This window comes from Gorilla gorilla, chromosome 6 (genome assembly GCF_029281585.2).
Source record: "Gorilla gorilla gorilla isolate KB3781 chromosome 6, NHGRI_mGorGor1-v2.1_pri, whole genome shotgun sequence".
Taxonomy (NCBI): Eukaryota; Metazoa; Chordata; class Mammalia; order Primates; family Hominidae; genus Gorilla; species Gorilla gorilla.
The window spans coordinates 84,732,067-84,754,374 of NC_073230.2; the positions used below are offsets into that span (position 1 = coordinate 84,732,067).

The 22,308-nt window shown below is 44.2% G+C and overlaps 1 long non-coding RNA gene and 1 pseudogene across 8 annotated transcripts in view; one reads left to right on the forward strand and one right to left on the reverse strand.

Moving 5' to 3' along the window:
- The window catches only part of LOC129534737 (uncharacterized), a 111,428-nt gene that overhangs the window by 66,168 nt on the left and 22,952 nt on the right, over positions 1–22,308 (forward strand). For 3 of the 8 annotated variants that reach the window (XR_010134693.1, XR_010134696.1, XR_010134694.1), the window contains 7 exons: positions 2,115–2,617; positions 3,570–3,628; positions 4,012–4,086; positions 9,773–9,965; positions 11,357–11,460; positions 15,244–15,320; positions 18,484–18,781. This is a non-coding gene — a long non-coding RNA (uncharacterized lncRNA). Of the gene's footprint in view, positions 1–2,114; positions 2,618–3,569; positions 3,629–4,011; positions 4,087–9,772; positions 9,966–11,356; positions 11,461–15,243; positions 15,321–18,483; positions 18,801–19,019; positions 19,110–22,308 lie in introns of those variants that run through there. The other 5 variants (XR_010134697.1, XR_010134699.1, XR_010134698.1 and 2 more) reach the window with 4 other exon arrangements.
- On the reverse strand, positions 15,909–16,009 carry LOC115935449 (uncharacterized; annotated as a pseudogene).

Sequence of the window (22,308 nt, forward strand, 5' to 3'; positions counted from 1 at the left end):
AAGCGATCTCCCCCCTCGGCCTCCCAAAGTGATGGGACTGCAGGCATGAGCCACTGTCCCTGGCCCTATGAATTTATTGTAAGCCACTAGGTTTCGAGTAATTTGTTATATAGCAGCAGATAAATAATACACATATTTTCTATGGTGATCACATTTATAATTTAAATTGAATTAAAAATGTCGGGAGCAGTGGCTCATGCCTGCAATTCCAGCACTTTGGGAAGGGTGAGGCTGAAAGATCACTTGAGCCCAGGAGTTCAAGACCAGCCTGGGCAATGTGGCAAAACTCCTTCTCTACAAAATACAAAAAAATTAGCCAGATGTGGTGGCGTGCACCTGTAGTCCCAGATACTTGGGAGACTGTGGTGGGAGAATCACCTGAGTCCAGGAAGTCAAGGCTGCGGTGAGCTGTGACTCTGCCACTGTACTCCAGCCTGCATGACAGAGTTAGACTTTGTCTCAAAAAATGTTTTTTTTTTGGCTAGGCGCAGTGGCTCATGCTTATAATCTAGCACTTTGGGAGGCTGAGGCAGGTGGATCATGAGGTCAAGAGATTGAGACCATCCTGGCCAACATGGTGAAACTCTGTCTGTACTAAAAATAACAAAAATTAGCTGGGCATGGTGGCATGCGCCTGTAGTCCCAGCTACTCAAGAGGCTGAGGCAGGAGAATCGCTTGAACCCGGGAGGCAGAGGTTGCAGTGAGCCGAGATAATGCCACTGCACTGCAGCTCAAAAAAAAGAAAAAAAATTTTTTTTAATTAACAAGTTCTAGTATCTAAAATGAGCAAAATCACTGTGTGCAGCCGAGGCGGGTGGATCATCTGAGGTCAGGAGTTCAAGACCAGGCTGCAGTGACCCGAGATTGCACCAGTGCTCTCCAGCCTGGGAGAAAGAGTAAGACTCCGTCTCAAAAAAAAAAAAAAAGGAAAAATGCATTTAAAAAGAACAGCATCAACCAGGTACAGTGGCTCATGCCTGTAATCCCAACACTTTGGGAGGCTGCGGGGAGAGGATAGCTGAGCCCAGGAGTTTGAGACCAGCCTGGGCAACATGGTGAAACTCTGTCTCTACAACAAAAATTGGCCAAAAGTGGTAGCATGCACGTGTAGTCTCAGCTACTTGGGAATCATGGGGGCAGGATTGCTTGAGTCTGGGAGGTTGAGGCTGCCATGATTGCACTACCTACTCCAGCCTGGGCAACAGAGCAAGACCCTGTCTCAAAAAAGAAAAAAAAATGCAAAAACAAAACAAAAGAGAATAGCATCATTTCCTTATCATTAGTTTGAATGAAGTGAGTCATTGGTAAAAGTTTCCATTTTCAAAAAAAGCATTAAAATATAGTGTGAGGCCAGGCATGATGGCTCATTCCTGTAATCCCAGCACTTTGGGAAGCTGAAATGGATTGCCTGAGCCCAGGAGGTTGAGGCTGCAGTGAGCCATGTTTGTGTCGCTGCACACCAGCAACCTGGGCAACAGAGCAACACCTTGTCTCCAAACAACAAAACGTGGTTTACCACAACCAACAGGAAAAATCTGGATAAAACTGTATGAAATATTTACTGCTGTGCTGAACATGGTAGTGTAGAGATCAAGGGCAAAAGTCCTGGGGTCAGGCCACCTGGTCTGCTGTGTAATTAGCTGTGTCATCTTTGGAAAGGTAGTTGAACTCTCTGTGTCTTAGAATTCATTTTCTAAAATGTGGGCGGGGTGCGGTGGCTCATTCTTGTAATCCCAGCACTTTGGGAGGCCGAGGCGGGCGGATCACGAGGTCAGGAGGTCGAGACCATCCTGGCTAACACGGTGAAGCCCCGTCTCTAGTATACTAAAAATACAAAAAATTAGCCAGGCGTGGTGGCGGGTGCCTGTAGTCCCAGCTACTCTGGAGGTCATTTTGGCTAATAACATAACTCTCCTTTTGAGTGAAAGGGTTAAAGTGTTCCTCTCAAAAGTACTTATTTTTTAATATCCTAAGCAAAATGCCTTCAACATGAAGTGAATATTGCTTGATTGTAGGAAACTTGTCCATAATGTACTTGAGAATGCAGATACAAATAAAAGAATGTCCGTGTCAGATTTTATTTTCCACAAATTATGTTCTCTTGCACTTTCAGCTTAAGTTCTTGGACTCACTGAGGCAGTAAAAGAACCATATCCTGTGTTTGAATCAAATCCCAAGTTCCTGTGTGTAGAAGGTTTGCCAGACAGGATTCCCTTTCGAAGCCCTCCTGGTTTGGAATTCCATGACTTGAAAGGATCGTCCATGGGAGTAATAAAATCAAATTTGTTGGTAAAAAGTAAGTTTTAGGCCAGGCGTAGTGGCTCATGTCTGTAATCTCAGCACTTTGTGAGGCTGAGGTGGGCAGATCACCTGAGGTCCGGAGTTCGAGACCAGCCTGGCAAGCATGGCAAAACCCCGTATCCACTAAAAATACAAAGAATTAGCCGGGCATGTTGGCGGGCACCTGTGATCCCAGCTACTTGGGAGGCTGAAGCAGGAGAATCACTTGAACCTGGGAGGCAGAGGCTGCAGTGAGCCGAGATCACAACACTGCACTCCAGCCTGGGTGACAGAGCGAGACTCTGCCTCAACAACAACAACAACAACAATAAAAAAGTAAGTTATATTTGCCACTGTAGTCATTTCTGGAATTAAAGCAATAAAATGACATTTCTACTAAAATGTTTTTCTAGCTAGAAGTGACAGGTGTGTCTGTAAGTCCTTGATGGAAAAGCCTGGCTCTGAGCTGCAGTCCTGGCACTCTCCATTACCCCTGCCATTCCCCATCCCATACTCAGTCATCTTCATCAGTGCAAGAATAGTGACCACTGCCTCTCCGATGTTCAGACACACTGTGGTGGCTTGCACTATGCCTAAGTACTTGAATGAAGTTTAATCTGCTGGGTTTTATCTGCTCTGTTATTCCTGGGTCAATCTTATTAGCAAGTAAATATTGATGATTGAGTTTCTTTTCCTTTTTCTGAGACAGAGTTTCACTCTTGTTACCCAGGCTGCAGTGCAATGGCGCGATCCCGACTCACTGCAACCTCCACCTCCCAGGTTCAAGTGATTCTCCTGCCTCAGCCTCCCAAGTAGCTGGGATTACAGGCATGCACCACCATGCCCGGCTAATTTTTGTATTTTTTGTAGAGACGGTGTTTCACCAAGTTGGTCAGGCTGGTCTCAAACTCCTGACCTCAGGTGATCCACCCACCTCAGCCTCCCAAAGTATGGGGACTGCAGGTATGAGCCACCGTGCCCGGCCTGATGATTGAGGTTTTTTTTAAATTATATCTGCGTTTCTGCAGAATTTTGGTGGCTGAAGAAAGTACACTAGTGTTAATTTTCTTTTTCATGAAAGAAGTAATTTACTCTTCATACAATTACTTGCCAGTCATGGGAAGGAAAAGTCAGGGTTTTCATCCACAATGATAGGAATTATTGTGACATTACAGGATGACTCTGTGAACACCTTTAGGAAAAAACCCTGGTCATATCACAACCGTTTTACTAGCTGTGAGGCCACCATTGTACTGGCTACTGTAACATTCCTTGGTTTTCTTTCTAGACCTGAACTGGTTATTTCCTACTTGCCTCCTGGAGTTGCTAATAAAATAAACACTAAAGGTAAGAGATTACCTGTGTTTTGTATTATATTTCACTGCATTAAGACATTCTTTATCAGCATTCCTTAAATCACACAGAATCATTGGCCATTCTCTTTGTGGGACTTGCAGTTAATTTCTTGGCTTTTTAAGGTATCTTATTTAATGGACCTCTTTTTCTTTAAAAAAAATTTTGTTGGAAGTGTCGCATTTGCAATCCCACTTCATTCATGTTTCCATGGCTTTGTTGAGTCCCTTGTGGAGGATTACACTACAAGTTTAATTCTGCAGGTTTCTTTGAAAAGAGCCAAACTGAATGAATTTTAATACTCTGCTCTTATAAAGCATTTCCTTCTGTATTTTTTTCTACAATATACTAAAGTAATTCTGTGCTTTATTTTACAGCTTCGCAGTTTCTAAAAAGACTATGAAGCCCTGAGAGTAATGAAAAGGTTCCTGAAATTGAGGTCACTGTGGAAGGTAAGGGCCAGTCCTTGGCATGTTTCTGTTGATTCTCCAGTTTAATAGTTATGTCAATTCACTAGCTACATGTTTATACAGATGAAGGTAACCAAACTAGTTTTACCTGTGAACAGCTGCCTGTGATAAAGCTAAATTTCTGAATGTCTTTAATTGAAATTTTGAAAATTATTAACAGGAAAGAAATAACATGGATCACATCATAAACTGCACTCAAGAAAATCCCTAAAATGCTTTTCCTTTATTACAACAAATAAGGGTGCAGAGGGTCACATGGAATGTTTCATCTTTTGTCTTGTTTTTTCTGTTCTTTTAAGGAAAGAAAGTTGAGGGGTGGTTTAAAAAGCAGTGCCTGGAATGAAAGTATGTCCTACAACATCCTCTAATGTACTTCCTTCTCTCCATGCCCACGGGGTCTGCAGGGTTCTCATCTTTTCATGTTCACAGTATTAAAATACTTCCTACAATACCAAAGACAGTTCCCAAACAACCATCAAATATGGGTATTTCTTCCATCTCCTCATAAATGCAAAAGGAAATAACCGCATTAGGATCATTCTTTTTTATTTGGAGATGAAAGTCTCGCTCTGTCACCCAGGCTGGAGTGCAGTGGCATGATCTCTGCTCACTGCAGCCTCAGCATCCCAGGTTCAAGCAGTTCTCCTGCCTCAGCCTTCCGAGTAGCTGGGACTACAGGTGCACACCACCACATCTGGCTAATTTTTTGTATTTTAGTAGAGATGGGGTTTCACCATGTTGCCCAAGCTGGTCTCAAACTCCTGAGCTTAGGCAGTCTGCCTACCTTGGCCTCCCAAAGTGCTAGGATTACAGGCGTGAGCCGCCACGCCCAGCCTAGGATCATTTTTTTTTTTTATGTCCTAGGTGTCGATTTTTTAAATAAGGGTTTGCAGTACTGGTGTTTAGTGGTGCAGTAATTTCCATTTAATCATCTGGCATACTCAAAGAGAGGATACCAGATGACTAAGAGTATACCTCACAGAGAGTATACCAGATGACAGAGTATACCAGATGACTGAGAGCATACCTCACAGAGAGTATACCAGATGACTAAATGGGGATTAGAGTGAGTATTTAAACTCTTCATTCATTCATCCTGTTAAAGGAAAGCTTACTTAATAACATAAACTCTTGGTTATGAATTAGATGTTTCTCCTATGAAAGCTTGTGGGCATCTTTGAGCAACTTAATACCTGATTATTTCTGTTCAAAAATGCCGAGAACTAAAAATCCATTCAAACCTTCACTTTTCTCCTTTTGGAAAAGATCAGAGGATCAGAGATCTCTCCTCAACACGAGGTGCCATCCTTTCCTGAAGGAGCTCCTTGTAAAGTGCATGAGGTGTTCCTTTTGGTAAAAAGACACACTGCGCAACCGCAGAGACCTGAGCCTGAACCTATAAAGATCTGAACAAGGTGAACAATGAGACCATGTAAAGGGGAGGTTAATTCCAAGGTGACAGGAACTTTATGGATAAGATTATGATTTCTACACTTCGTGTCACCTTCTAACTCTAGTATGAAGTTACACTGTATACGTTGGTGCCCTAATCTCAGTCTGTGGATATTAGATATTAAGACTGGGGAGAAAATAAAACAGCCAGTTAATGTGCACCATTTTTACAGGCACTGTCAGTAGTATGTAAGAAATAGCATGTTTCTCAAAAGTAAATTAGTTCATAGTAGTCAGTTGGCACATTTGGCAGGTACTTCTGTGAACTTTTTTTTGGTATCTTTAAACTCTTCATTCATTGATCCTGTTAACCCAAAGCTTATTTAATAACATAAGCTTTTAGTTATCAATTAGATGTCAGGAAAAACGGAGAAATGAACAGCTAATATAATGAGTTAAAAGGATTGAGGCTGTAGGAATAATGTTACCAAGAATAACTTTAGGATTGTTTGTTACTGTAGCTAGCTGTGATTATCAAAATAGGGAGATGCCTGTTTTTCTCACAAAAATGTAATTGTGCAGGTAGGCTAAGGCTGACATTGGTTCAGTTGCTCAAACATGGTAAGACTGGCTTCCCTGTGCCTCTCTTCACTCTCCTTTCTGGTGCACAATGACCGAGAGAACTCCTGTCATCGTGTCTCCATCCATCATGTCTCCATCCAATTATAAGTAAAGAAAATGCAGCATGAGCCCTGCCTGCACCCACAGTCAGGAAAAGCAAGAGGCTTGTTTTGAATCCTCACAGAATTTTGCATAAGTCTCTTGGTTTTAAAAACGATGACTTTTAAAATAATAAAGTAAAATAAAGCACAAACTCTGAGGCCAAAGTGATAGGATTTAAATCAGTGCTCTGCCACTTAGAAAAATTAAATTCTCTGTTGTTTAGGTTGCACACCTGTAAAATGGGAGGAAGAAAATAATATTTGACTCATGGTTTTTAAAATTTGAGATGTTATTTCTTTAATAAACAGCTGCTATCATTTGAGAACACTTGCTATTTAGGCACTTAGGAATTTTTCATTAGAAGGGATGTAAAGAAAGACGATGGGCATTTGTAATGGATTTAACATTCATCGTTTGACTGCCTAACTGACCCCCAGAGCTGTGATTTTACTAATGAATTTTTCAGAAGTCCCTTAGCTAGCAATGAGCCTAACCAGCCTCTCACTCTCACCATTCATTGCTCTTGTTCTTATCTGTTTCTCTACAAACTTGGTTACTCTCACAAAGTGATAAAAACTTGCATTTCTTTTCTTTCCTTTTTAGAGACAGGATCTTACTCTGTCACTCAGGCTGCAATGCAGTGGTGTGATCATGGCTCGCTGTGGCTTCAAACTCCTCGGCTCAAGCAATACTCCCGCCTCAGCCTCCCAAGTAGCTTGGACTACAGACATACACCACCATGCAAAGCTAAATTTTTTATTTTTTTGTTGTAGAGATGGGATTGTGCTGTGCTGCCCAGGATGATCTCAAACTCCTGTCCTCAAGTGATCCTCCTGTTTCAGCCTCCCAAAGTGCTGGAATTATAGGCAGCCATGGGCCACCTGTGTCCAGCCCGCTATTTTCTTTTTTTAAATAACAACTTTATTGAAATGTAGTTCACATACCATGCAATTTATTTATCAAAGTATGCAATTCAGTGGTTTTTAGAATATTCATGGAGCTGTGATCTATCACCACAATCCATTTTAGAAGCTTTCATTACCCTATAGAGAAATCCACTGTTCTTAGCCACTAGCTAAGAACATGGCGGGGAGTAAGCCACTAGGTTACTCCCCGCCATGCTTCTGTGTTCCCAATAGGCAACCACTGATCTATTTTCTGTCACTATAGATTTGCCTAATCTGGACCTTCTATATAAATAGGATTGTGCAATATGTGATTGTTTGTGGCTGGCTTTTTTTTCCCTCTTAGCACAGTGTTTTCAGAGTTCCTTCCTGTCATAGCATGTGTCAGTATTTCGTTCCTTCTATGGCTTAGTAATATTCCACGGTAGAGACACACCACATTTTGTTTATTCTTCAGTTGATGAACATTGGGTTGTTTCCATGTATTGGCTATTATGAATAATGCTGCTATGAAGATTCATGTACAAGTTTTTGTGTGGACATATATTTTTATTTCTCTGGCACATATACCTAGGAGAGAAATTGTTGCATTCTATGATACTGTACATTTAGCCTTTTGAGAAACTGTTTTCCAAAGTGGTTACACCAGTTAGGTGCAGTGACTTACACCTGTAATCCCAGCTACATGAGAGGCTGAGGTGGGAGGATCACTTGAGCCTACGAGTAAAGAGAGACCAGCTTGGGCAAGATAGCAAGACCCTGTTTCGGTTTTTGAAAAATCAAATTAAAATGACAAGAGGACAGGTGCGGTGGCTCACGTCTGTAATCCCAGCACTTCGAAAGGCCGAGGCAGGTGGATAACTTGAGGTCAGGAGTTCAAAACCAGCCTGGCTGGCCATGGTGGCAGATGCCTGTAATCCCAGCTACTCGGGAAGTTGAGGCAAGGAGAATTTTTTGAACCCAGGAGGTGGAGGTTGCAGTGAGTCAGGATCACACCACTGCATTCCAGCCAGGGCAAAAGAGTGAGACTCTGTCACACAAAAAAAGTAAAAATATAAATAAATAAATAAAATGACGAGAAAAGAAACACCCAAAGTAGTTAAACCATTTTGTGTTCCCACCAGTAATGTATGTGGGTTCCAAATTCTCCACATTTTCACCAACATTTCTTTTTTTGAGACATGATCTCTCTGTGTCACTTAGGCAGGAGTGCAGTGGTGTGAACATGGCTCACTGCAGCCTCGAACCCCCAGACACTCGTGATCCTTTTATTTCAGCCTCTTGAGAAGTTGGGACTACAGTCAAACTCCACCACACTCAGCTAATTTATTTTTAGTAGAGACAGGGTTTCACTATGTCGCCCAGGCTGGTTTCTAACTCCTGGACCCAAGTGATCCACCTGCCTTGGCCTCCCACACTGCTGGGATTATAGGTGGGAACCACCATGCCTGGTCCTCTCTCTCTTTTCTCTCTTCCCTTTCTTTCTTGGTGGAGGGAAATATGTCATGTACCAGCTATCCATCCAATGACTGCCCATCAGTTCCAAATTCACCCTTCACTGCCTGATCTGCAAACATAGAGGTGGGTTCCTTAAATGCTTCCTCTGTCAGCTGGTACATGATTAAATGTTGTCAGTACATAGTACTAGAGGGACCTTGTAAGAGGCTTTTCTTTCTGGTTGTTGTGTGCAAATCTCCACAGGCACTGAGCTTCTCCAGCACTGGGATGCTGTCCTGCCCAGTGCTCAGCAGCATCCAGTGACCAGCAGTTTCTCTGCACCTGCCTGGGTGGATTTGTAGTGAGACAACTGTTCATTAATAGCTTAATCTAGCACCCCAGAGGGTGAATTTTCAGCAAATTCCAGAGGGCAGATTGCTAGCATGTTCAACCATGTGGTAATGCAGAAATTCTGCTATTGAATTACCCGTGACTGTGCCCTCTCCAAGGTGGGGCTGGATCTCAGCCCTAGTGGGGAGTCTTTTCCTTGATCACGGTATCTCAGCGTTGGGACAGTAGGGACAGTTACTGCTTGTTATATCAGCTGGTCCTATACTCTTTTTTTTTGGAGACAGGGTCTCCCTCTGTTGCCCAAGCTAAAGTGCAGTGGCGAAATCATGGTTCACTGCAGCCTTGACCGCCCAGGCTCGAGCAATCCTCCCACCTCAGTCTCCTAAGTACCTAGGACTATAGATGTGTGCCACCACACCCAGGTTTTTTTTGTTGTTGTTAGTTTGTTTGTTTGTTTGGGTAGAGACGGGGTCTCACTGTGTTTCCCAGGCTGGTCTCAAACTCCTGGCCTCAAGGAATCTTCCTGTCTTGGCTTCCCAAATTGCTGAAATTATAAACATGTGCCACCGTGCCTGGCCTCTGCTAGTCCTATATTCTCTAGCGTTCTCTTTACTTTTTGGTAGCCATCTCTCCTTATGCTGTTGCCCTGTTATAATTAATAATTTTTTATTTTAAATTTAACACTTTAAACTTTTGAGTGGTTTATGTCTCCTGTTTGGACTCTGACAAATACAGAATTGATGCTAGGAAGGGTCCCGGGAGATAGACCCAGACAACTGGGATTTGGGCATAGGTTTGGTTATCCAAGGGGCAGTGCTGAGCTCCTTGCCAATGGGACATGGGATGCTGTTGATTTCCAGGACCTCACAATGACTCACGCTACCACTTTCTGTTGATTGTGATGAAATGCCAGCTGAGGCACATGCCTTGGGAGCTAAGTGGCTGCTGCACTTGACCACTATGAAGACTGGTGTGGGAAGAATCCTTTTGGATGCACTTGCAGGGGCCCCTAATCCCTGGGTCACAGGCCTGTAATGGGCTACATGGCAGGAGGTGAGTAGAGGGTGGGGGAGCGAAGCTTCATCTGTATTTACAGCTGCTCCCCACGTTACCACCTGATCTCTGCCTCCTGTCAGATCAGTGGCAGCATTAGATTCTCATGTGAGCACGAACCCTATTGTGAACTGTGCATGCAAGGGATCTATCTTGCTCCGTCCTTAGGAGAATCTAATGCCTGATGATCTGTCACTATCTCCCATCACCCCCAGATGGGACCATCTAGTTGCAGGAAAAGAAGGTCAAGACTCCCAGTCATTCTACATTATGGCGAGTTATATAAGTATTTCGTTATATGCTACAATGTAATAATAATAGAAATAAAGTGCACAATAATGTGCTTGATATATCCCAAAACTGACCTTTGCTGCCCCCAGTCTATGGAAAAACTGTCTTCCACAAAACTGGTCCCTGCTCCCCCAAAAATTGGGGACCGCTGCACTCGACACAGAGAGAAAAACAAAAAGCTCAAGTCTTTACCTCTCAGTGTAAGTCATGGTCTAAGATCCAGAGAGCTTCCATGATAGCCCAAACACAATTCCTTATTTCTTGTATCCATAGGGCTGATATTATTGGAAATCAAACACAAACTTAAATGTGTTGGTTGCTGAATTACAATGACAGTTGAATTCACTGTCACCAAGGTTCTCATGAGAATGTTAGGGCACTAATAAGTGAAGAATGGGATCTTTTTCTTTTTCTTTTTTTCTTTCTTTCTTTTTTTTTTTTTTTTGAGGCAGTCTCCCTGTGTTGCCCAGGCTGGAGCACAGTGGTTTGATCTTGGCTCGTTGCAGTCTCAACCTCTCAGGCTCAAGCTATCCTTCCGCCTCAGCCTCTGGGGTAGCTGGGCCCACAGGTACAAGCCACCATGCCCAGCTAATTTTTGTGTTTTGTAGAGATGTGGTTTCATCACATTGCTCTGGCTGGTCTCAAACTCCTGGGCTCAAGCCATCCACCCACCTTGGACTTCTAAAGTTTTGAGATTACAGGCAGAAGCCACCATGCCCGGCCCTTTTCTCTTTTACACTGGTTTATTGTGAGGGCCTCCAATTGTCTTTCTGACTGTTAGGCTTGCTCACTTCGGCCTGTTCACTGAAGCCAGAGGAATTCTCCTAAAAGGCAAATTTGGGTCAAAATAGTTCTTGATTAAAACCTGCTGGTGACTGCCCATTGCCTTTAAGACGAAGTCCAAACTAATTTGGCCACAGGGCCTGGTAAGAGCTCGTCTCCGCTCACCTTCCCAGTTTTATCCTGCACCACCCTCCCCAAATCCCTACCCTCCAGCTACAAGGAATGTTAGTTTCCTTGGGGGACTTTACTGGTCCTTCAGGAAACCCTCTCCCTACCTCCATCATCACTCTTTCACTCTCATATTTGCTCATTTTTAGCCTCAGCCAAGATGTCTCACCCCACTCTCTCTGATGCAACAAGAAGCCCCTGGAGAACGTTTCAGTCCCATTTTGTACTTCTGTCATGTGCTCATCACAGTCTGGTAAGTGTTGGCCTGTGATTCCTAGATTAGTCCATTTTGCATTGCTATAAGGAAACACCTCAGGCTGGGTAGTTTATAAAGAAAAACAGTTTATTTGGCTCACAGTTCTGCAGACTATACAAGTAGCATGGTGCCAGGCTGGGAGCAGTGGCTCACACCTGTAATCCCGGCACTTTGGGACGCTGAAGCAGGAGGATTGCTTGAGCCCAGAAGTTTGAAACCAGCCTGGGAAACATGGTAAAATCTTGTCTCTGCTAAAAATAAAAAAAAAATAGCCAGGTATGGTGGTGCACTGATGCATTCCTGTGGTTTCAGCTACTTGAAAGGCTAAGGTAAAAAGACCTGTTTAGCCCAGGATGTCAGGGTTGCAGTGAGCCATAATTACACCACTTCTCTCTAGCCTGAGTGTCAGAGTGAGACCCTGTCTCAGAAAAAAAAAAAAAGCATAGTACCAGCATCTGCTGGTGAAGACCTCAGGAGGCTTCCTTTCATGGCGGAAGGTGAAGGAGGAGCCGGCATGTCACTTGTTGAGAAGAGGGAGCAAGGGAGAGGGGAGGAGATGCCAGGCTCTTTAAACAATCAGCTCTCACATGAACTAGTAGAGAGAGAACTCACTCATTACCTTGGGGAGGGAACCAAGCCATTCATGAGGGATCTGCCCCCACGACTCACACACCTCCCACCAGGCACCACCTCCAACATTAGGGATTTAATTTCAATATGTGATTTGGAGGAGACAAACGTTCAAACTGTATCAATTTCCTGCTACCCTATAAGCTCTGCGAGGGCAGAAACTTTTTTTTTTTTTTTGATACGGAGTTTCGCTCTCATTGCCCAGGCTGGAGTGCAGCGCCGCAACCTCAGCTCATTACAACCTCCACCTCCTGGGTTCAAGCGATTCTCCTGCCTCAGCCTCCTGAGTAGCTGTAGCTGGGATTACAGACATGCACAACCATGCCCCACTAATTTTTGTACTTTTAATAGAGACAGGGTTTCACCATGTTCGTCAGGCTGGTCTCGAACTCCTGACTTCAGGTGATTCACTGGCCTCGGCTTCCCAAAGTGCTGGGATTACAGGCGTGAGCCACCATGCCCGGCCAAGGGCAGAAACTGTTGTATCTTGTTCACCGCTGTTTCCTGGGCACCTATTATAGTGCCTGGTATATAGTAGGAGCTAAAGAAGTGTTTGTTAGGGCCTGATGTGTTGGCACAAGCCTGTAATCCCAGCTTTTTGGAAGGTGGGGGCCAGAGGATTGCTTGTGCCTAGGAGTTCAAGGCCAGCCTGGGCAACGTAGTGAGACCCTGTCTCTAGAAAAAATAATAAACTGGCCAGGCACGGTGGCTCACACTTGTAATCCCAGCACTTTGGGAGGCTGACGTGGGCAGATCATCTGGGGTCAGGAGTTCAAGACCAGCCTAGTGAACATGGTAAAACCCCATCTCTACTAATAATATAAAAATTAGTCAGGCATGGTGGCACGCACCTGTAATCCCAGCTACTCGGGAGGCTGAGGAAAGAGAATTGCTTGAACCCAGGAGGCAGAGGTTGCAGTGAGCTGAGATCATGCCACTGCACTCCAGTCTGGGCAACAGAGCGAGACTCCGTCTGGAAAAAAAAAAAAAAAAAAAGACAAGAAAAAATAATAAATTTAGCTGGGTGTGGTGTTACATGACTGTAATCCCAACTACTTGGGAGGCTAAGGTGGGAGGATCACTTGAGCCCAGGTGACGGAAGTTGCAGTGAGCTATTACGAAGCTGCAGTGAGCCATAATCATCCGCCTGTACTTCAGCCTGTGTGACAGAAGGGGACTCTGTCTCAAAAAAAGTAAAAAAAAGAAGAAATATTCATTGGGAAAATAAAAAAAGAGTGAACAAGCAAAGTTTCAGGAGAGTACTGTGAATGTGGGTTGTGTCAGTAGAGTGTAGGGAGTCGGGCAGGAGCGGCTGGACTTGAAGAGCAGGTTGGTGAAGACCAGGTCATTTATCGTAAGCAGTTTGCCCTGTAGCATGTAGATCAAATATCCCACATTGGCTGCTGGCGACTGAACTGGGCTTCCTGTTTCTGTGTTTGGTTTGACCATCACAGTGTTGAAGAACTATTGAAGTGAATACCTTGCAGTTTGCTACAGTTCCCCCTGGTCTCCCACATTACTCTGGCCTCATTCCCTCCTGTAGGTTGCCTGACCTGCTGAGACCTGTGTTTGCTATCCCTGCAGATGGGTGGGTAGGAGGTGATTTAAGGAGGAAGATTTAATGTATGAGTTATAGAAAGATAAATAGACTGGGGACAGTGGCTAAAGCCTATAATCCTAGCACTTTGGGAGGCGAAGGCGGGAGGATTAATTTGACCCAGGAGTTCAAGACCAGTCTGGGCCACATAGTGAGACCCCGTCTCTACAAAAAATTAAAAAATTAGCCAGGCATGGTGGCATGCACCTGTAATCCCAGCTACTCAGGAGGCTGAAGTGGGAGGATAGCTTGACCCCAGGAGTTGAAAGCTGCAGTAAGCAGTGATCTTGCCACTGCACTCCAGTCTGAGTGACAGAGTGAGACCCTATCTCAGAAAAAAAAAAGCAAGAGAGAGATAAATAGATCTAGCATTGGTGGGAGTGTGCTTTTGAGTGCTCTTTAGGAGAAATTTTTATTTTAATATTTTTTTCTTCTTTAAATTTTTTATATTCCAGCAGGCTGGGTCCATTCTCTCCCCTTTAATTTCTCAAACACAAAGCACCCTGCCAGAATCTCAAGTTGGATCTGCAGTAGATCACCATTAACATAGCAGCCTGATATGTTGTAAGTCCTTATGCCAGGAATTGTGCAGGATACAAAATGTAAGAGAAGGCTGGAATAGAGCATCTCTGGGGGAAACGAGAGCCAGAGATACAGCGGTGTCCCATGGAGACAGCCAGCTGGTGTTCGGTAGTGCTTTGTGGAAAGGCTGTACTTTGGTAAGGTCTCCACATCTGCAATGTGGCCTTCAATATTATAGGTCCCCAAACTCCAGGTTTTTACATTCCCTGCATAGGTCAGGGTTGTAGGGAGTGATTCACCCTAGCAGAACTCCCTGGTTTTTAGGGCAGGTGTTCCATTTATTAATTGACAAAGGATGCATATTTCTCCTTTGGTAACCTGATGAGTTAGGTCTTTTCCCCAGGGACTCCCTTTCCACCTGAAGTTTCTTGGAAAACTAAGCAGAGGATGAGGGAAAGGCTGTGAACAAGCTTGCTGGTCCATCCCTGTCCTAAAAAAGAGCATATGTCTTCTGTAACCAGAAGACCCTTTTCACTAGTCAAGGCTGGGCAGACTGAGATGAGGGGTGTGTGTGTGTGTGTGAAGGCTGGGCAGACTGAGATGAGGGGTGTGTGTGTGTGTGTGTGTGTATGTTTTCTCACTCTGTCACCCAGGCTGGAGTGCAGTGGGATCAGAGCTCACTGCAGCTTCTACTTCTGCAGCTTCCACTTTGATCCTCCCACTTCAGCCTCCAAAGTAGCTGGGACTATAGGAATGTGCCCCCGCACCCAGCTCATTTTCTAATTTTTTGTAGAGATGAGGTTTCACTGTGTTACCCAGGCTGGTGTTGAACTTCTGGCCTCATGGGATATCCTCCTGCCTTAGTCTCCCAATGGGCTGGGATTATAGGTGTGAGCCACCTCACCTGACCTGTGATGAGTTTTCAACAATGTGATTCCTCTTTAACAGAACCACCTAAGCTAAATATTCTTTTGAGAACAAGGACTAGCCTGTAGTTTCATGGCCTTTTTTCCATTTGTGGTTTTTGCCAGGTGGATTTAAATGACCTCTTATCAAGATGGATAAACCCAAGTTTCCCAGTGCTGGAATATAGAAAATGGATGGACAAGTAAGTCCCACTCAGCACCCATAGCCCAGACATGGGGACCGCAACACACCTGGGCCCCAGACATCACCTTTCATTGTGAGTAGCTCAGAGATGACACTTTTGGTTGTTAAGTGCCCACTGGCAGTTTCTGTAACAGCAAGTGAAGGAATAAATAGTCACCAAAACATTTTCTGTTCCCAATTCCAACATTTAATTGGATGAGATAATTATTTTATGAAGAATTTTCATATGGCACAGTCCTGGCCATATCTTCAAGTCAACAGAAAAATTCTATTAAACAGTCAACCTTCTGTCTCACTCTGTTGCCCAGACTGGAGTGCAGTGGTGCAATTATGGCTCACTGCAGCCACAACTTCCTGGGCTCAAGCAATCCTCCCACCTCAGCCTCCCAAAGTGCTGGAATTATAAGCAGACAGCCGCCATGCCTGAAAGCTCGACAATTTACATCAAGTGTAATAAGAATGCTCATGCCCTGTGACTCACAGTAATCTCACTTCTGGAAATACCATCTTTGGATATAATTCAACCTAAACAAAAGGTCATATGCACACAGTGAAAATCCGGATGTAATTTTTTTCTCTTTTTAAAAAAAATATGGAATGATTCAGAAACTTGCATGTCGTTCTTGCACAGAGGCCATGCCAATCTCCCTATTGTTCCAACTGTAGTATATGTGCTGAAGCAAGCATGAGTAATTTAAGATAAAGTGGTTAAGTGGAATAAGGAAGAGTTATGGGGAATTAAAAAATTTATGGTATTTATAGGCACCTAGTAACAGCTCAGTAAATATTAGCTGCTACTTTTATTATTTTTATGGTAATTCCACTCAATTAAAAACTGTCATTAAAAATTACCATTGTCATGGAACATAATGTATCCTACAGTATAATTGTAAAAACAGATACAATTTGTCTCTTGGTATATTGGGGGGATTAGTTCCAGCTCCCCCATTTCTGTGTACACCAAAATCCACCCATACTCACTGCAGTCTAGACTTTTCAGGCGCAAGGGATCTTCCCACCCCACACTCCAAAGTAGCTGGAACTATAGGTGTGTACCACCACCACACCTGGCTAATTTTTTTTCTTTTTTTGGTAGATACAGGGTCTCACTATGTTGCCCAGACTGGTCTCCAACTCCTGTCCTCAAGCGATCCTCCTGCCTAGGCTTCCCAAATTGCTGGGATTACAGGCATGAGCCACTGTGCCTGGCCTCTGCTAGTTCTGTATTCTCTAGAGTTGTCTTTCATTTGTGCTAGTGTGTCACTCATTACGCCAATCCTCTGTTATAATACTTTTTATATTAAATTTACATATATATATATTTTTACTTTTTTTTGTTTTTTATTGGTAGTGGGTCTCACTCGATCACCTAGGCTAAAGTGCAGTGGCACGATCTCTGCTCATGGCTACCTCCACTTCCCAGGCTCAAGCAATTCTCCTTCCTCAGCCTCCTGAGTAGCTGGGATTACAGATATGTGCCACCACGCCTGGCTAATTTTTGTGTTTTTTGTAGAGACAGTGTTTCGCCACGTTTCCCAGGCTGGTCTCAAACTCCTGAGCTCAAAGCGATCACCTGCCTTGGCCTCCCAAAGTGCTGGGATTACAGGTGTGAGCCACTATGCCCATTTTAGTTTAAACTTCTGAGTGGTTTATATCTCCTGATTGGACTCCTAGAAATACAGAATTGATGCTAGGAAGAGTACCAGGAGATGGACCCACACAGATGGGATTTAGGCATAGGTTTGGTTATCCAAGGAGCAGAGCTGAGCTATTTGCCAATGGGACATGGGATGCTGATGATTTCTAGGAAGTGACCTCACAATGACTCAAGCTACCACTTAATGTTGATTGTGATGAAATGCCAGCCGAGGCATATGCCATTCAAGCTAAGGGGTGCTACACTTGACCACTGCGGCAGTATAGATGAGTCTGAAGAATGGTATGGGTTGGATACTTTCGAATGCACTCGAGCAGGGGTCTCCATCCACAGGGCCACAGAGCTAGAGGTGAGCAGCAGGTGAGTGAGGGGAAACTTCATCTGTATTTATAGCCCCTCCCCATTGCTCACATGACCACCTGAGCACCATGTCTTGTCAGATCAGCGGCAGCATTAGATTCTCATAGGATCATGAACCCTGTTGTGAAGTGTGCAGGTAAGGGATCTAGGTTGCGCGCTCCTTATGAGAATCTAATGCCTGTTTCTCCCATCGTCCCAGATGGACAGTCTAGTTGCAGGAAAATAAGTTCAGAGATCCCACTGATTGTACATTATCATGAGTTGTAGAATTATTTCATTGTATATTACAATGCAATAATAATAGAAATAAAGCGCACAATATATGTAATGCACTTGAATCATCCTGAAGTCATTCCCTCCACCCCCAGTCTGTGGAAAAAATTGCCTTTCATAAATTCACTCTGTTTTTTTGCATAGAGACAGGGTCTTAATGTGTTGCCCAGGCTGATCTCAAACTGCTGGGCTCGAGTAATCCACCCCTCTCAGCCTCCCAAAGTGTTGAGATTACAGGCGTAAGCCACCACGCTCAACCAAGACTGAGTTTCTTAAATAAAAATTAGGGGAGATTACTTGAGCCCAGGAGGTCGAGGCTGCAGTGAGCCCTGATTGCACCACTGCATTCCAGCATAGGTAACAGAATGAGACTCAGTCTCAAAAAATAAAATAAAATAAAAATTAGACTGGGCATGGTGGCTCACGCCTGTAGTCCCAGCACTTTGGGAGGCCGAGGCAGGCAGATCACGAGGTCAGGAGATTGAGACTATCCTGGCTAACACTGTGAAACCCCATCTGTACTAAAAGTACAAAAAATTAGCCAGGTTTGGTGGCAGGTACCTGTAGTCCCAGCTACTCGGGAGGCTAAGGCAGGAGAATGGTGTGAACCCAGGAGGCAGAGCTTGTAGTGAGCCGAGATTGTGCCACTGCACTCCAGCCTGGGCAACAGAGCAAGACTGTCTCAAAAAAAAAAAAAAAAAAAAAAATTAACCCTTTATGAAGTTCCCAGTAATTCTTTCCTTCCTAAGTGTTCCCCATAAGCCTTTGAATTTTGTTTGCTTTTCACATACCATTTAAAACATTTAAGAACTTGTGTCTGTCTGTGTCATCCCTTTTTTTTTTTTAAAGAATGTCTTTTTGTCACTTCCAGCTGGATCTACCATGAAAGACTTCAGAGTCCAGGAAGAGAGACTGATTGGGCAACATGTTATTCAGTTACAAAAAGACTTGGACTATGACTCAAAAATGATCAAATAATAGTGCATGCATCCAATGCAATAAGAAGCACTTCTGGAGGGTGAGAGAAGCATCCAGTTAAGGTGACATTGAAGCTGGGTCCTGAAAGATGAGGAAGAATTGTATGAGAGTGGGCAGAGAAGGGGGAGGTGGAGGGATGGGGAATGGGCTGAGATGGAGTGAGCTGCTCAAGCAGGGAAACCAGCACTGTAAAAGACCTGGTCAATAAAGATGGCACATTTTATTCAGGGAATGGTGAATTAATTGTGGCAGGAATGCTTTGGAGAGATAGTAATTTGCTTGTATGGAATTTTGCCCAAGAGACCTCATTACAGTTTCTAATCTTTTGATGTTATCATCTATCACTGTCCTTGTCAGATAGTTTGGAATAGGTATAATGATCACAATAACATCAAGCATAATATTTCATTAATTCTCACAAAATCACAGGTAGGTGCCACAGTTATCCCCATTTTGTGAATGAAGTGATGAAGACTTAGGAATGATGAGTGATTGCCCAAGCTCACCTGGATATTAAGAGTGAGTCAAATGTCGGGTCTGGTCTGACTTTAATGTTTGCTTTGTTCATGAGCACCACATGTTGCCTCTCCTATGCAGTTAAGCAGGTAGACAGGTGAAAGAAAAGCCCATGTTTGTCTCTACTCACACACTTCTGACTGAATGTGTGTGTGGAATTTCTACACCAAGTTCTCCAATGCTCTGGATATTAACTGGGTATCCCACAATTTTATTCTGACACTTCTTGGAGTTGGCGTAGACCCCACAGATTACGGGCTCAGTCCCACGAGACCACCCTCGCTTCACATGCCAATGGCAAGTCCTAGGTTGTCACCTATACTTTTGACCAACCTGTTACAAATCAGGGGTTCCCATGACCCCCTTCTTGGGGTTTAATCATTTGCTAGAACAGCTTATAGAACTCAGAAAAACAGTTTGTTTCCTTTCTTTCTGAGAGACAGGGTCTCATTTTGTTGCCCAGGCTGGTGTGTAGTGGTGCAGTCACAGCTCACTGCACCTTCGACTGCCTGGGATCAAGTGGTCTGACCACCTCAGCCTCCCTAGTAGCTGAGACTACACACTTGCGCCACTATTTCTGGCTAATTTATTTTTTGTAGAGATGGGGTCTTGTTATGTTGCACAGGTTGGCCACAAATTCCTGGGCCCAAGTGATCCTCCCATCTCAGCCTCTTTGAAGCGCTGGGATTACAGATGTGAGCCACCACATCGGGCCAGTTCATTTCCTGTTACTGGTTCCTTGTAAAGGATACACTGCAGATCCAGCGGTGTAAAGGATACATGCTTGTAAAGGATACATCGCAGATACATTATCCAGCTGATGAAAGAGATGTACATGCCAGATGCAGTGGCTCACACTGTAATCCCAGCACTTTGGGAGGCCGAGGTGGGAGGATTGCTTAAACTCAGGAGTTTGAGACCAGCCCGGGCAACATGGTGAAACCCTGTCTCTAAAAAATTTTTAAAAAGCTGGGCGCGGTGGCTCAAGCCTGTAATCCCAGCACTTTGGGAGGCCAAGGTGGGCGAATCACAAGGTCAGGAGTTTGAGACCGGTCTGACCAACGTGGTGAAACCCCGTCTCTACTAAAAATGCAAAAATTAGCCAGGCATGGTGGCGTGCTCCTATAATCCTAGCTTCTCAGGAGTCTGAGGCAGGAGAATCGCTTGAACCCGGAAGGTGGAGGTTGCAGTGAGCTGAGATCACACCACTGCACTTTAGCCTGGGCGACAGAACTAGACTCTGTCTCAATAAATAAATAAATTAACTGAGTGGGGTGATGTGCACCTGTAGTTCCAGTTACTACAGAACTAGACTCCGTCTCAATAAGTAAGTAAATAAATAAATAAATGAGCGCAGTGGCGTGCACCTGTGGTTCCAGTTACTAGGGAAGCTGAGGTGGGAGGATGTTTTGATCTGGGGAGGCTTAGGTTGCAGTGAGGTAAGATTGTGCCATTGCACTCTAGCCTGGATAAAAGAGCCAGACACTTTCTCAAAAAAAAAAAAAAAAAAAAATGCCCGGGGCAGGGTAAGTGGGGAGGGGTACAGAGCTCCCATGCACTTTGTTGAACATGCTACCCTCCCAGCATCTCCTATGTTCAGCAACCCAGAAGCTTTGCAATCCCTGTTGTTCAGGGTGTTTATGGAGGCTTTATTATGCAAGCACGATTGATAAAATCCTTGGCCACTGGTGATTAAGTCAATCTCCAGCCAGTCTTGCTTCTTGGAGTTAAGTGGGTGAGACTGAAAGTTCCAAGCCTCTAATCATGTGGTTGCCTTTTCTGGCAATCAGCCCTCCTCCTAAAGAAATCTAGGAGCTTGCAGCCACTCATCATCTCAACAATACCCCCAAATGCATTCTTATCATGCTGGAGATCCCAAAGTTCTTAAAGGCTCTTGTGTTAGAAATCTGGGACAAAGACCAAATATTAAAACAAAAGATGCTCCTATCACCTCTAACACTGAGGTCTTTATAAAAGCTTTAGAAGCTCTGTGCCAGGAACCAGGGACAGAGACCAAATATATTTTTCTTTTCTTTTTTTGAGACAAAATCTCCCCGTGTCATCCAGGCTGGAGTGCAGTGATGTGATCATAGATCACTATAGCTTTGACCTCCTGAGCTCGAGTGATCCTCCCACAGCAGCCTCTCAAGTAGCTGGGACTACACATGCATGTCACCCATGCCCAGCTCATTTTTGTAGAGATGAAATTTAGTTATGTTGCCCAGACTGATCTCAAACTCCTGGGTTAAAGCGATCATCTCACCTCAGCCTCTCAAGTAGCTGGGAGTACAGGCACACACCACCATGTCTGGCTAATATTCATTTTTATTTTTTTGTAGAGGTGGGGTCTCCTCACTACGTTGTCCGAGCTAGTTTCAAACTCTGGGCCTCAAGTGTTTCTCCTGCTTTGACCTCCCAAACTGTTGGGATTATGGGTGGCAGCCACCATGCCCAGCAATTACAAGGATTTTTTTTTTTTTGGTTTTTTTTTTTTTTTTTTTTTGAGACGGAGTTTCGCTCTTGTTGCCCAGGCTGGAGTGCAATAGCGCAACCTCTGCCTCCTGGGTTCATGCAGTTCTCCTGCCTCAGCCTCCAGAGTAGCTGGGAATACAGGCATGCGCCACTATGCCCGGCTAATTTTTGTATTTTTAGTAGAGACGGGGTTTCTCCCTGTTGTTCAGGCTGGTCTCAAACTCTTGACCTCAGGTGAATCACAAGGATCTTTATAAAAGAAAGAGGGTAGGAGAGTCAGAACTGGAGCAGGAGATGTGGTGATGGAAGCCGAGGTCAGAGAGGGAGATTTGAAGATGCTTCACTTCTGGCATTGAAGATGGAGTAAGGGGCCATGATCCAAGGAATGGGGGTGACTTCTAGAAGCTGGAAAAGCCAAGAGAAAACGTTAGAGCCTTCAAAAGGAATGCAGCCCTGCTGACACCTTGACTTTAGCTTTAATAGACCTAGTTGGGGCTTCAAGGCCCCAAGAATTGTAAGATGGTTTATTTGTGGTGTTTTTAGCCACTAAATGTAGGAAAGTTTTGTTGCAGCCACAAGAAGAAATGAACATAAAGCCAGGCATGGTGGCTCATGCTGGTAATCCCAGCACTTTAGGAATCCAGGCAGGAGGATCACTTGAGGCCAGGAGTTCAAGACTAGCCTGGACAACATAGTGAGACCCTGTCTCTACAAAAAATTTAAAAAATGG